Raw genomic sequence first — 12,736 nt, 5'->3', positions numbered from 1 at the left:
CACTGAGGAAACCAGAAGGGAAAGAGACACGTGTACCCCAATGTTCATCACAGCACTGTTTATAATAGCCAGGACATGGAAGCAACCTAGATGCCCATCAGCAGATGAATGGATAAGAAAGCAGTGGTACATGTACACAATGGAGTATTACTCAGCCATTAAAAAGAATACATTGGAATCAGTTCTAATGAGATGGATGAAACTGGAGCCTACTATACAGAGTGAAGTAAGCCAGAAAGAAAAACACCAATACAGTATACTAACACATATATATGGAATTTAGAAAGATGGTAACAATAACCCGGTGTACGAGACAGCAAAAGAGACACTGATGTATAGATCAGTCTTATGGACTCTGTGGGAGAGGGAGAGGGTGGGGAGATTTGGGAGAATGGCATTGAAACATGTATAATATCATGTATGAAATGAGTCGCCAGTTCTAGTTCTATGCACGATACTGGATGCTTGGGGCTGGTGCACTGGGACGACCCAGAGGGAGGGTATGGGGAGGGAGGAGGGAGGAAGGTTCAGGATGGGGAACACAGGTATACCTGTGGTGGATTCATTTCAATGTTTGGCAAAACTAATACAATATTGTAAAGTTTAAAAGTAAAATAAAATTAAAAAAAAAAAAAAAAAGAACAATATTGGACAGGAACCTGGGATGTTGGGTCCATGAATTAAGGTAAATTGGAAGTGGTCAAACAGGAAATGGCAAGAGTCAACATCGACATTTTAGAAATCAGTGAACTAAAATGGACTAGAATGGGTGAATTTAATTCAGATGACCATTACATTTACTACTGTGGCCAAGAATCCCTTAGAAGAAATGGAGTAGCCCTCACAGTCAACAAAAGAGTCCAAAATGTAATACTTCAGTAAAATATCAAAAATGACAGAATGATCTCTGTTCATTTCCAAGGCAAACCATTCAATATCACAGTAATCCAAGTCTATGCCCCAACCACTAATGCCAAAGAAGCTGAAGCTGAACTGTTCTATGAAGATCTACAAGACCTTCTAGAACTAACACCAAAAAAAGATGTCCTTTTCATCATAGGAGACTGGAACACAAAAGTAGGAAGTCAAGAGATACCTGGATTAACAGGCAAGTTTGGTCTTGGAATACAAAATGAAGCAGGGCAAAGGCTAATGGAGTTTTGTCAAGAGAGTGCACTGGTCATAGAAAATATCCTCTTCCAACAATACAAGAAACGACTCTACACATGGACATCACCAGATGGTCTTACATATTAGTACTTCCCAGTATAATTTCCTACAATGATGTTAGAAATACTGTACATCTGCACTGATATCTGATATAGTAGCTGTATTAGTTATATATTTCTAGCATAACAAGTTATCCTACACTTGGTGTCTTAAACACTACAAAACATCCTGCAGTTTCATAGATCAATAGTCCAAAATGGTGTCAGTGGTCAAAAATCGAAGTGTTGGCAGAGTTACATTCCTTTCTGGAGGCTCTAATGGAGAATCTACCTGTTTTGGCTTCTATGAACCACCTGCATCCCTGGGCTCAGTTCCTCCTTGCAACTTTAAAGGCAGTATGGCTTGCTGAATACTTCTCATATCATACTACTATAATCTTTTCTTCTGCCTCCTGCTTATACTTTTAAGGACCCTTGTGACTAGGGTAAGCCTACCTAGATATTTCAGGCTAATATCCCTATCTCAATGTCTTTAACCTTAATTACATCTGCAAAGCCCCTTTCACCTTGTAAGGTAATATATTCACAGATTCTGGGGATTAGGATGTGGACATAGCTTTGGGGGCGAGTATTCATCCTAGCGGTGTGACCACTATTTTTATGGTGATTAGGCACTTGAAGTAAGACTAGTGCTGCTGAGGACAAGATATTTTTAAATTAAAATTTAAAGACCTGAATACGGTTAGTAGCTGTCTTTTTGGATAGTACAGATCGAGAGGACTCAGAGAGTGACTAGAATAGGGAAATGTATTGTGATCACAGATGAGAATTGAGAGCCACATATGGTTCATAGTCATGAATTTTAAATAAGACTTTAGCATGGCTGTGCATAATTCTACAACCATTGTTTAACTAGTGATGGCACCGTTACACTTGACTTGAGGAAACAGTATCAGAAAAATAACTATAAACCAATGAAGAGGAAAGTTTTGGATTCAAGAAGCAGTGATGAGCAAAGAGGCCAGAAAAATGTTCATTTACCTAACAATTATTGAGGCTTCCACTCCAAATTTTAATATAATTCTTAAATGAGGATTCACAAAACTTACCTAAACAATTTCTCACATAAACAATTATAATAATTTATCAAAATTCAAAGGGTTAATTCTTGACATCGATGGAAAAATGGATTGAAATATTTTGCTCCACATTTAAGGATAACTAATAGAATAACCAAAGAATGCTCAAACTACCGCACAATTGTACTCATCTCACATGCTAGTAAAGTAATGCTCAAAATTCTCCAAGCCAGGCTTCAGCAATACGTGAACTGTGAACTTCCTGATGTTCAAGCTGGTTTTAGAAAAGGCAGAGGAACCAGAGATCAAGTTGCCAACATCTGCTGGATCATGGAAAAAGCAAGAAAGTTCCAGAAAAACATCTATTTCTGCTTTATTGACTATGCCAAAGCCTTTGACTGTGTGGATCACAATAAACTGTGGAAAATTCTGAAAGAGATGGGAATACCAGACCACCTGACCTGTCTCTTGAGAAATCTGTATGCAGGTCAGGAAGCCACAGTTAGAACTGGACATGGAACAATAGACTGGTTCCAAAGAGGAAAAGGAGTACATCAAGGCTGTAAATTGTCACCCTGCTTATTTAACTTATGTGCAGAGTACATCATGAGAAACGCTGGACTGGAAGAAACACAAGCTGGAATCAAGATTGCCGCGAGAAATATCAGTAACCTCAGATATGCAGATGACACCACCCCATGGCAGAAAGTGAAGAGGAACTAAAAAGCCTCTTGATGAAAGTGAAAATGGAGAGTGAAAAAGCTGGCTTAAAGCTCAACATTCAGAAAACGAAGATCATAGCATCCGGTCCCATCACTTCATGGGAAATAGATGGGGAAACAGTGGAAACAGTGTCAGACTTTATTTTTGGCAGGTCCAAAATCACTACAAATGGTGACTGCAGCCATTAAATTAAAAGACGCTTACTCCTTGGAAGGAAAGTTATGACCAACCGAGACAGCATATTAAAAAGCAGAGACATTACTCTGCCAACAAAGATCCGTCTAGTCAAGGCTATGTTTTTTCCTATGGTCATGTATGGATGTGAGAGTTGGACTGTGAAGAAGGCTGAGCGCCGAAGAATTGATGCTTTTGAACTGTGGTGTTAGAGAAGACTCTTGAGAGTCCCTTGGACTGCAAGGAGATCCAAGCAGTCCATTCTGAAGGAGATCAGTCCTGGGATTTCTTTGGAAGGAATGATGCTAAAGCTGAAACTCCAGTACTTTGGCCACCTTATGCAAAGAGTTGACTCATTGGAAAAGACTCTGATGCTGGGAGGGAATGGGGGCAGGAGGAGAAGGGGATGGCAGAGGATGAGATGGCTGGATGGCATCACTGACTCGATGGACGTGAGTCTGGGTGAACTCCGGGAGTTGGTGATGGACAGGGAGGCCTGGTGTGCTACGATTCATGGGGTCGCAAAGAGTCAGACTTTTGCGACTGAACTGAATAGAATAACTGAAGAGTATGACTGAGCAACTGAACTGAACTGAATAGAATAACTCTTTGTGACCCTATGAACTATGGCCTCCCAGGCTTCTCTGTCCATGAAATTTTCAAAGCAAAAATACTGGAGTGGGTCGCCATGCCCTCTTCCAGGGGATCTTTGTGATCCAGGGATCGAACCTGTTTCTCTCTGCTGCATTGGCAGGCAAATTCTTTACCACTAGCACAACCTGGGAAGCCCAGTAGAATAATAGAAATAAGACATAGCATTTGTAATTCATTAAGAAGAACTGGGTCAGGGATATCCACTGGAGAAGGGATAAGCTACCACTCCAGTATTCTTGGACTTCCCTGGTGGCTCAGCTGGTAAAGAATCCATCTGCAGTGTGGGAGACCTGGGTTTGGTCCCTGGGTTGGGAAGATCCCCTGGTGAAGGGAACAGCTAACCACTCTAGTATTCTGGCCTGGAGAATTCCAAGGACTATACAGTCCAGGGGGTCACAAAGAGTCAGACACGACTGAGCGACTTTCACTCAGTCAAGGAGAAAGAAGTAGCATAGTTAGATTAAATACAAATAATAATAATAATAATTTTTAAATTACAGTAAAAACATACATGGAAAATATAACACAAGATGGCAACAAAAAGTTTAAACATATTAACTAGATAAATTCCCCATTAAAGACAAAGAACATAGTCGTTTTTAAGAGCCACATTTAAAGGACACACATTGGTAAAAACTAGGTGGAGGAGTTAGAAGCCAGACAATAGACGGAGATTTTAACAGATGTGAGAGACATTCTTCCCAGTACAGATTTGAATTCACAACGCCTTTGGGACTCTAAACAGACCAAATACAGGTTTAATTTAAATTACCAATTAGTAGTTCCCCGAAGGCAATGGCACCCCACTCCAGTACTCTTGCCTGGAAAATCCCATGCACAGAGGAGCCTGGTAGGCTGCAGTCCATAGGGTCGCTAGAGTCGGACACGACTGAGCGACTTCACTTTCACTTTTTACTTTCATGCATTGGAGAAGGAAATGGCAACCCACTCCAGTGTTCTTGCCTGGAGAATCCCAGGGACGGCAGGGTCTGGTGGGCTGCCGTCTATGGGGTCGCACAGAGTTGGACACGACTGAAGCGACTTAGCAGCAGCAGTAGCAGCAAGATGGCAAAAGCAAAATTAACAAATCAATGTTTTTGAGGTGGGGGACAGTGTTCCTGGCTGCTACCTGCCCATGAGTCTTCTAAAACAATGCTTAAAAATTCACATGCCTTTCTATGAACCCAGATATTGCTTTTTTTTCTTTCAAGACAGAAAATACTTTGAGAAACAAATATACATAAAGATAATAGAACCCTGTGCCAGCGCCAATATTAATCAAATTAGTTTTCCCTTTCACCCCCCCTTTTTTTTTTTAATTTAATTTTATTGATTGATTTTTGGTTGTGCTGGGTCTTCTTTCCTGCACAGGCTTTTACTCTAGTTGCAGTGCTGGGTCTTCTTTCCTGCACAGGCTTTTACTCTAGTTGCAGTGCGAGGTCCCTTATGTACAATACGCCATCTGCTGATCCGTGTCCTCTCCTGTAGACTGACCCCAGCTCCTCTCTCCAGATCCCTTCCATCCCAAGCTCCTATTTGACCTCTGACAGTGACCCAACTAGCCAGGCCTGGTGTCCCCCTCTTCATGGTGGCTTCTTGTTGCAGAACACAGGCTTAGGCTCGTGGACTTCAGTAGTTGCAACACATGGGCTCAGTAGTTGTGACCCCTGGGTTCTAGAGCACAGGCTTAGCAGTTGTGGTGCTAGGGCTTAGTTGCTCCTCGGCATGCAGGAGCATCCCATCTTCCCAGACCAGGGATTGAACCCATGTCTATCGAATTGGCAGGCAGATTGTCTACTACTGAGTCACCAGGGAGGCCCAGTTTTCCCTTTCTAATGAAGAGAAAAAATGACTGTCAGGCATTTGCACAAAATCAGTAGGATTAACAATTTTAGACATTATCACTTCCTACCTTTGAAAGATCAGAATTTGCTCACACTCCTGTCTCTTCTTGCCTTTGTCATTTTTACGCTTGATATTTTTAACTCTCTGTGGTTGCCTTAGTTACTTTAAATAATATTCCTTTGCTGATCTTTCTTATGACAATAACTTTAGACAAGGATCTGAACTACTTTCCATGTTACAAGAAGACATTATTGAACCTACCATTTAATTTTCTTCTCATCTCAAGCTCTCATGTAGACACCTTCATTATTTTAATTTCAAAGGACAATAACATTGCAGTTAATATATCTGCACTTAGTCAAAATTTGAGCAAAACATCCAAATTCAACAAGCTGTGATTTCATTATTATGTCTTTGTTCACTCCTGAGTCAAGTAGTATACTAGAATTTACCTTTCCTTCTCAATAAGTCTGATGCCATAATCCCTGTGACTCTAAAAACATCAAGCTCAAAAAAAAAAAAAAAAAGAATAAAAACATCAAGCTCAAATAAATTTTTGATTCTCATGTTCATTTGACAAGCCAAAATCAGGCCACATTTTACACTCTGCTTATTATCAGGACGATGTCTAGCTTCTTCTTATCAGCATCCCCACCAAATAGGTACGTCTATTACAATTGATGAACCTACGTTGACACATCATAGTCATCCTAAGGCCATGGATTACATCAGGGTTCATTCTTCGTATTGTAATTTCTATGGGTTTGAACAACTGTATAATGACATATATATCACTGTAGTATCTTATAGAGTATTTTTACTCCCCTAAAAATCCTTTGTGTTCCTCCTGTTCATCCCTTCTTGTCCACAGCCTCTGGCAACCCTGATGATCCTCCTGCCTCCACAGTCTTGTCTTTTCTAGAATGTCATGTAGTTAAGAGTCCAAAATCTGTAGCCTTTTCAGATTGGCCTCTTTCACTTAGAAATATGCATTTCAGATGTCCTTTCGTGGCTCAGTAGCTCATTTCTTTTTAGTGCCAAATGGCATTCCATTGTCTGGATGTAACATAGTTTATCCATTTGCCTCCTAAAGGACATTTTGGTTGCTTCCAGGTTTTGGCAGTTGTGAATAAAGTGGCAGGCTCTTGTGAGAAAATAAATTTTCAACTCTTTGAGTAAATACCAAAGAGCAGGATTGCTGGATTACATAGTACGAGTATGTTTAGTTTTGTAAGAAATGGCCAAACTATCTTCCAAAGTGACTGTATTATTTTGCATGCCTGCCAGAAGTGAATGAGAATTCCTGTTGCTTCACATCTTTTCAGCATTTGATGTTGTCCATGTTCCATATGCAGATTTTGGCCATTCTAATAGGTATATAGTGGTATCTTGTCTTAATTTGCATTTCCTTTATGATATATAATGTGGAACATCTTTTCATGTGCTTGTTTGCCATCTGTATATCATCTTTGATGAAGTGTCTGTTAAGGTTTTTGGCCTATTTTTAAATCAGATTTCTGTTTCTTTATTGTTGAGTTTTAAGTATTCTTTGTATATTGTGGATTTAAGTCCTTTTTCAGATGTCTTTTTCAAATATTTTTTCAGTCTGTGGCTTATCTTCTCATTCTTTTGACATTATCTTTCACAGAGCAAAAATTTTAAATTTTAATCAGTTCTAGTTTTATCAATGATTTCTATCAAGGATCAATGCTTCGATGTTACATCTAAATGCCATTACCATACCCCAAATCATCAAGATTTTCTCCTGTATTATCCTTTAGAAATTTTAGAGTTTTGTATTTTACATTTAGGTCCATGATCCCTTTTAAGTTAATTTTTATAAAGCATGTGAGGTCTGTGTCTAGATTTATTTTTATGTAGATGCCCAGCTGTTGCCATTAATGTTTTCCCTTGGCATTTTATTTTTTTAATATAAAGGATGTCAATTATACATTCTTTAGGTTCAGTTCAGTCACTAAGTCGTGTCCAACTCTGCAACCCCATGGACTTCAGCACCCCAGGCTTCCCTGTCCATCACCAACTCCTGGAATTTGCTCAAACTCAGGTACATAGAGTCGGTGATGCCATCCAACTATCTCATCCTCTGTTGTCCCCTTCTCCTCCACCTTCAATCTTTGCCAGCATCAGGGTCTTTTCCAATGAGTCAGATCTTCATATCAGGTGGCCAAAGTATTGGAGTTTCAGCTTCACCTTCAGTCCTTCCAGTGAATATTCAGGACTGATTTCCTTTGACTGTACAAACAAAGCCTTTGACTGTGTGGATCACAATAAACTGTGGAAAATTCTGAAAGAGATTGGAATACCAGACCACCTGACCTGCCTCTTGAGAAGCCTATATGCAGGTCAGGAAGCAACAGTTAGAACTGGAAATGGAACAACAGACTGCTTCCAAATAGGAAAAGGAGTACGTCAAGGCTGTATATTGTCACTCTGCCTATTTAACTTCTATGCAGAGTACATCATGAGAAATGCTGGGCTGGAAGAAGCACAAGCTGGAATCAAGACTGCTGGGAGAAATATCAATAACCTCAGATATGCAGATGACACCACCCTTATGGCAGATGGTGAATAGGACCTAAAAAGCCTCTTGATGAAAGTGAAAGAGGAGAGTGAAAGAGTTGGCTTAAAACTCAACATTCAGAAAACGAAGATCATGGCATCTGGTCCCATCACTTCATGGGAAATAGATGGGGAAACAGTGGAAACAGTCTCAGACTTTATTTTGGGGGGCCTCAAAAATCACTGCAGATGGTGATTGCAGCCATGAAATTAAAAGATGCTTACTCTTTGGAAGGAAAGTTATGACCAACCTAGATAGCATATTCAAAAGTAGAAATACTACTTTGCCAACAAAGATCCATCTAGTCAAGGCTATGGTTTTTCCAGTGGTCATGTATGGGTGTGAGAGTTGGACTGTGAAGAAAGCTGAGCCCTGAAGAATTGATGTTTTTGAACTGTAGTGTTGGAGAAGACTCTTGAGAGTCCCTTGGACTTCAAGGAGAGCCAACCAGTCCATTCTAAAGGAGATCAGCCCTGGGTGTTCTTTGGAAGGAATGATGCTGAAACTGAAACTCCAATACTTTGGCTACCTCGTGCGAAGAGTTGACTCATTGGAAAAGACTCTGATGCTGGGAGGGATTGGGGCAGGAGGAGAAGGGGACACCAGAGGATGAGATGGCTGGATGGCATCACTGACTCGATGGACATGAGTTTGAGTGAACTCCAGGAGTTGGTGTTGTACAGGGAGGCCTTGTGTGCTGCGATTCATGGGGTCACAAAGAGTTGGACATGACTGAGCAACCGAACGGAACAGAACGGATTTTCTTTAGGATGGACTGGTTGGACCTCCTTGCAGTCCAAGAGACTCTGAAGAGTCTTCTCTAACACCACAATTCAAAAACATCAATTCTTCAGTGCTCAGCTTTCTTCACAGTCCAACTCTCACATACATACATGACTACTGGAAAAACCGTAGCTTTGACTAGATGGGCCTTTGTTGCCAAAGTAATGTCTCTGCTTTTTAATATGCTGTCTAGGTTGGTCATAGCTTTTCTCTCAAGGAGCAAGTGTCTTTTAATTTCATGGCTGCAGTCACCATTTGCAGTGATTTTGGAGCCCCAAAACATAACGTCTCACTGTTTCCATTGTTTCCCCATCTATTGCCATGAAGTGATGGGACCAGATGCCATGATCTTTGTTTTCTGATTGTTGAGTTCTAAGCCAACTTTTTCACTCTTCTCTTTCACTTTCACCAAGAGGCTCTTTAGTTCTTTTTCACTTTCTGCCATAAAGGTGATGTCATCTGCATATCTGAAGTTATTAATATTTCTCCTGGCAGTCTTGATTCCAGCTTGTGCTTCAGCCAGCCTAGCATTTATCATGATGTCCTCTGCATGTAAGTTAAATAAGCAGAATGACAATATATAGCCTTGACGTACTCCTTTCCTGATTTGGAACCAGTTTGTTTTTCCATGTCCAGTTCTAACTATTGCTTCTTGACCTACATATACATTTCTCAGGAGGCAGATTATTCCCATCTCTTTAATAATTTTCCACAGTTTGCTGTGATCCACACAGTCAAAGGCTTTGGTGTAATCAATAAAGCAGAAGTAGATGTTTTTCTGGAGGTCTCTTATTGTATATTGCTAGATATATTTTCATAATCATCTATAATTATTTTAAAATGAAAGAAAGAGAGAGAAGCACCTACAGAATAGTGGAATTAAGTAGAGACACTAGCGAAACTGTCAAAATCAGCCTTTTTAAAACTCTGGAAACTAACCGTGCTGCTGCTGCTAAGTCACCTCAGTAGTGTCTGACCCTGTGCTAACAACAATCAGAAAAAAATTTATTTTAGAAAAATCACTGAATCTTGGTAAGAACTGTGAGCTTTATGGTGTTTCAGATGCCTCATTCCCATTTATTTTCATCTAACAAGCTCTGTGGTAGCCTTGTAAAGCAACAGATTCACAACTACAGTCATCGTAGCTGTGAAAACCACCAGCATACAAGCCGGCAGATCAGGAAGAGAAGGCTTGGAACTTCCCCCAAATCTCATCCAATTTTGTTGTCATCATTTGATCTTTATGGAAGTTACCTGAAAAGCTAACTCTCAGGACTAATTTTTTTTTTAATTAAATGCTACATCTCTAATCTCCAGTTAAGTCACTAAGCCTTACTGATTCTCTTAGTGAGAGTCCTCCTAGAACGCTGTTTTTATCATGTATCCTTTACTTGATTAAGAATCTTATGTAGTCTTGGACATTGTTTCTTTTCCATATCTTCTCTCTTTCCTTTTGTTACTTTTTATTTTTTTAATTGAAGCATAGTTGATTTGCAAAGTAGTGTTAATTACTGCTGTAAAGCAAAATTATTCAGTTACACATACATTCATTTTTATATTCTTTTCCATTATGGTTTATCTCAGGATATTAAATATAGTTCTCTGTGCTATACAGTAGGACCTTGTTGTTTATCCATTCTGTTGAAAATATTTTGCACCTGGGGCTTACCTTTATTTGGCCTGATTTAGAATTTGTGCTATGAGAATAATCATATCCCCAGGATATGTGTCTAAAACAATCATGGACAGTTGTTTAAAATCATAGCTGCCTGAGGTGAAAATACCACTTAGGGTTAATAAAAAGCTGGTAAAGAAATTTAAAAGGAAAACTGGAGAACAGAGGACTTTAGAGGACTTTTTAAAGCTCCTTGTGTTCCTAGTTATCTAAAAGGCCACAAGTGTGAGCATGTCTACCAAATGTATGCCTAGTAAGCACATGAAAAGGACTGAATCTCCACAGTGTCCACAATAGGAATTGAAGGTTAAGAGAGTTGTAAAATGTATACTTCGTGATAGTACCTAGTGGTAAAATATCTATGAATAAATAAGAGCCTGGAACAAAATATTTGCAGTCTATATGATGTAGTAGTTGTTAATAAACATCCTATAGAAATAAACATATGAGAGAAATATTACTTATAAATCAATAAGATGAAGACATATAATACAATAGAAAAATGGCAAAGCTTGCAAACAAAATTTAGCAGCTAAAATGACAAACTAGAAGCATAAAAAAAGGATCAACTTTGTGAATAAACAGGAAAAGACAAATTAAACCGGATCCTATTCTGTGTATCACTGTGCTATTCAATATGGTAGACACCAGTCATGTTGATGCTGCTGCTAAGTCACTTCAGTCGTGTCCAACTCTGTGCGACCCCATAGATGGCAGCCCACCAGGCTCCCCGTCCCTGGGATTCTCCAGGCAAGAAGACTGGAGTGGGTTACCATTTCCTTCTCCAATGCATGAAAGTGAATAGTGAAAGTGAAGTCGCTCAGTCGTTTCTGACTCCTAGCGACCCCATGGACTGCAGCCTACCATGTCCCTCCATCCATGGATTTTCCAGGCAAGAGTACCGGAGTGGATTGCCATTGCCTTCTCCCCAGTCATGTATAGCTACTTAAATTTAAAATAATTTAAATTAAATAAAATTTAAGATTTGATGTCTTAATTGTGCTAGCCAGATTTTAAGTGTTAGATAGCATGGAGATATTTCAGCAATTGCAGAAAATTCTACTGGGAAGAACTAGAATGTGAAATGTAAAATGAGGTGGTGGGAAAGGGGTCATGCTTTACTGCTGGGGAGAGTATGAATGTGTCTAGTCTTTTGGGATAGAGATGTGTCAATGCTTATCAAAATAAAAAATGCATTAAGTACATTATTTTACAATTATGTTTATAATATCAAATAATTAGAAATACCTGAAATATCACTGATAAAAACTTAATTTATATAACACATTAGGTGTAGAAAACAAGTAATAAAAAAATACATGAGAGGAGCCAAGATGGCGGAGGAGTAGGACGGGGAGAACACTTTCTCCCCCACAAATTCATCAAAAGAGCATTTAAACGTCGAGTAAATTCCACAAAACAACTTCTGAATGCCGGCAGAGGACATCAGGCACCCAGAAAAGCAACCCAACTCTTCAAAAGGAGGTAGGAAAAAATATTAAAAACAAAAAAAAAGAGACAAAAGAGGGAGGGACGGAGTTCCGTCCCGGGAAGGGAATCTTAAAAAGAGAGAAGTTTCCAAACATCAGGAAACCTTCTCACTGCCGAATCTGTGCCGAGCTTTGGAAGCACAGAGGGCAACATAACAGGGAGAAAAAATAAATAAACAATTTAAAACTCGCAGATTGCGAGCCCTACGGTAACTCCCCCAGCAGAGAAGCAGCGCAGATGCCTGCATCCGCCATTAGCGAATCGGGGCTGGGCAGGGAGGCGCGGCGTGGGCTGCATCGCTGAGAGTAAGAATCTGGCCTGAATACCCTGAGCGCTATCTGAGCGAAATAATTTGGGCTAGCAAACCAGACTGTGGGATACCTACCACGCGAAAAGCCAGCCCTAACCTAAGACCGCCAGGCCCGCGCACGGAACAAAGGACTGAACAGAGATAGCCGGCTGCAGATCTTCCCCCTCCGGTGACAGGCAGCCAGAGCCGGAAGGGGGCAATCGCAGCCCCAGAGAGACATTATCTATAAAATTGTAAGCAGGCTTCTTTGCT

General features: G+C 40.0%; 1 long non-coding RNA gene across 2 annotated transcripts in view; it reads left to right on the top strand.

The window, feature by feature from the left end:
* The window catches only part of LOC133249369 (uncharacterized), a 359,376-nt gene that overhangs the window by 286,577 nt on the left and 60,063 nt on the right, over positions 1-12,736 (top strand). The gene's annotated exons all lie outside the window — the stretch shown is intronic.

Source organism: Bos javanicus, chromosome 6, assembly GCF_032452875.1.
Source record: "Bos javanicus breed banteng chromosome 6, ARS-OSU_banteng_1.0, whole genome shotgun sequence".
NCBI classification, from domain to species: Eukaryota; Metazoa; Chordata; class Mammalia; order Artiodactyla; family Bovidae; genus Bos; species Bos javanicus.
The sequence above is the reverse complement of the archived record's forward strand: the minus strand, read 5'-3'. Positions and strand labels throughout refer to the sequence as shown.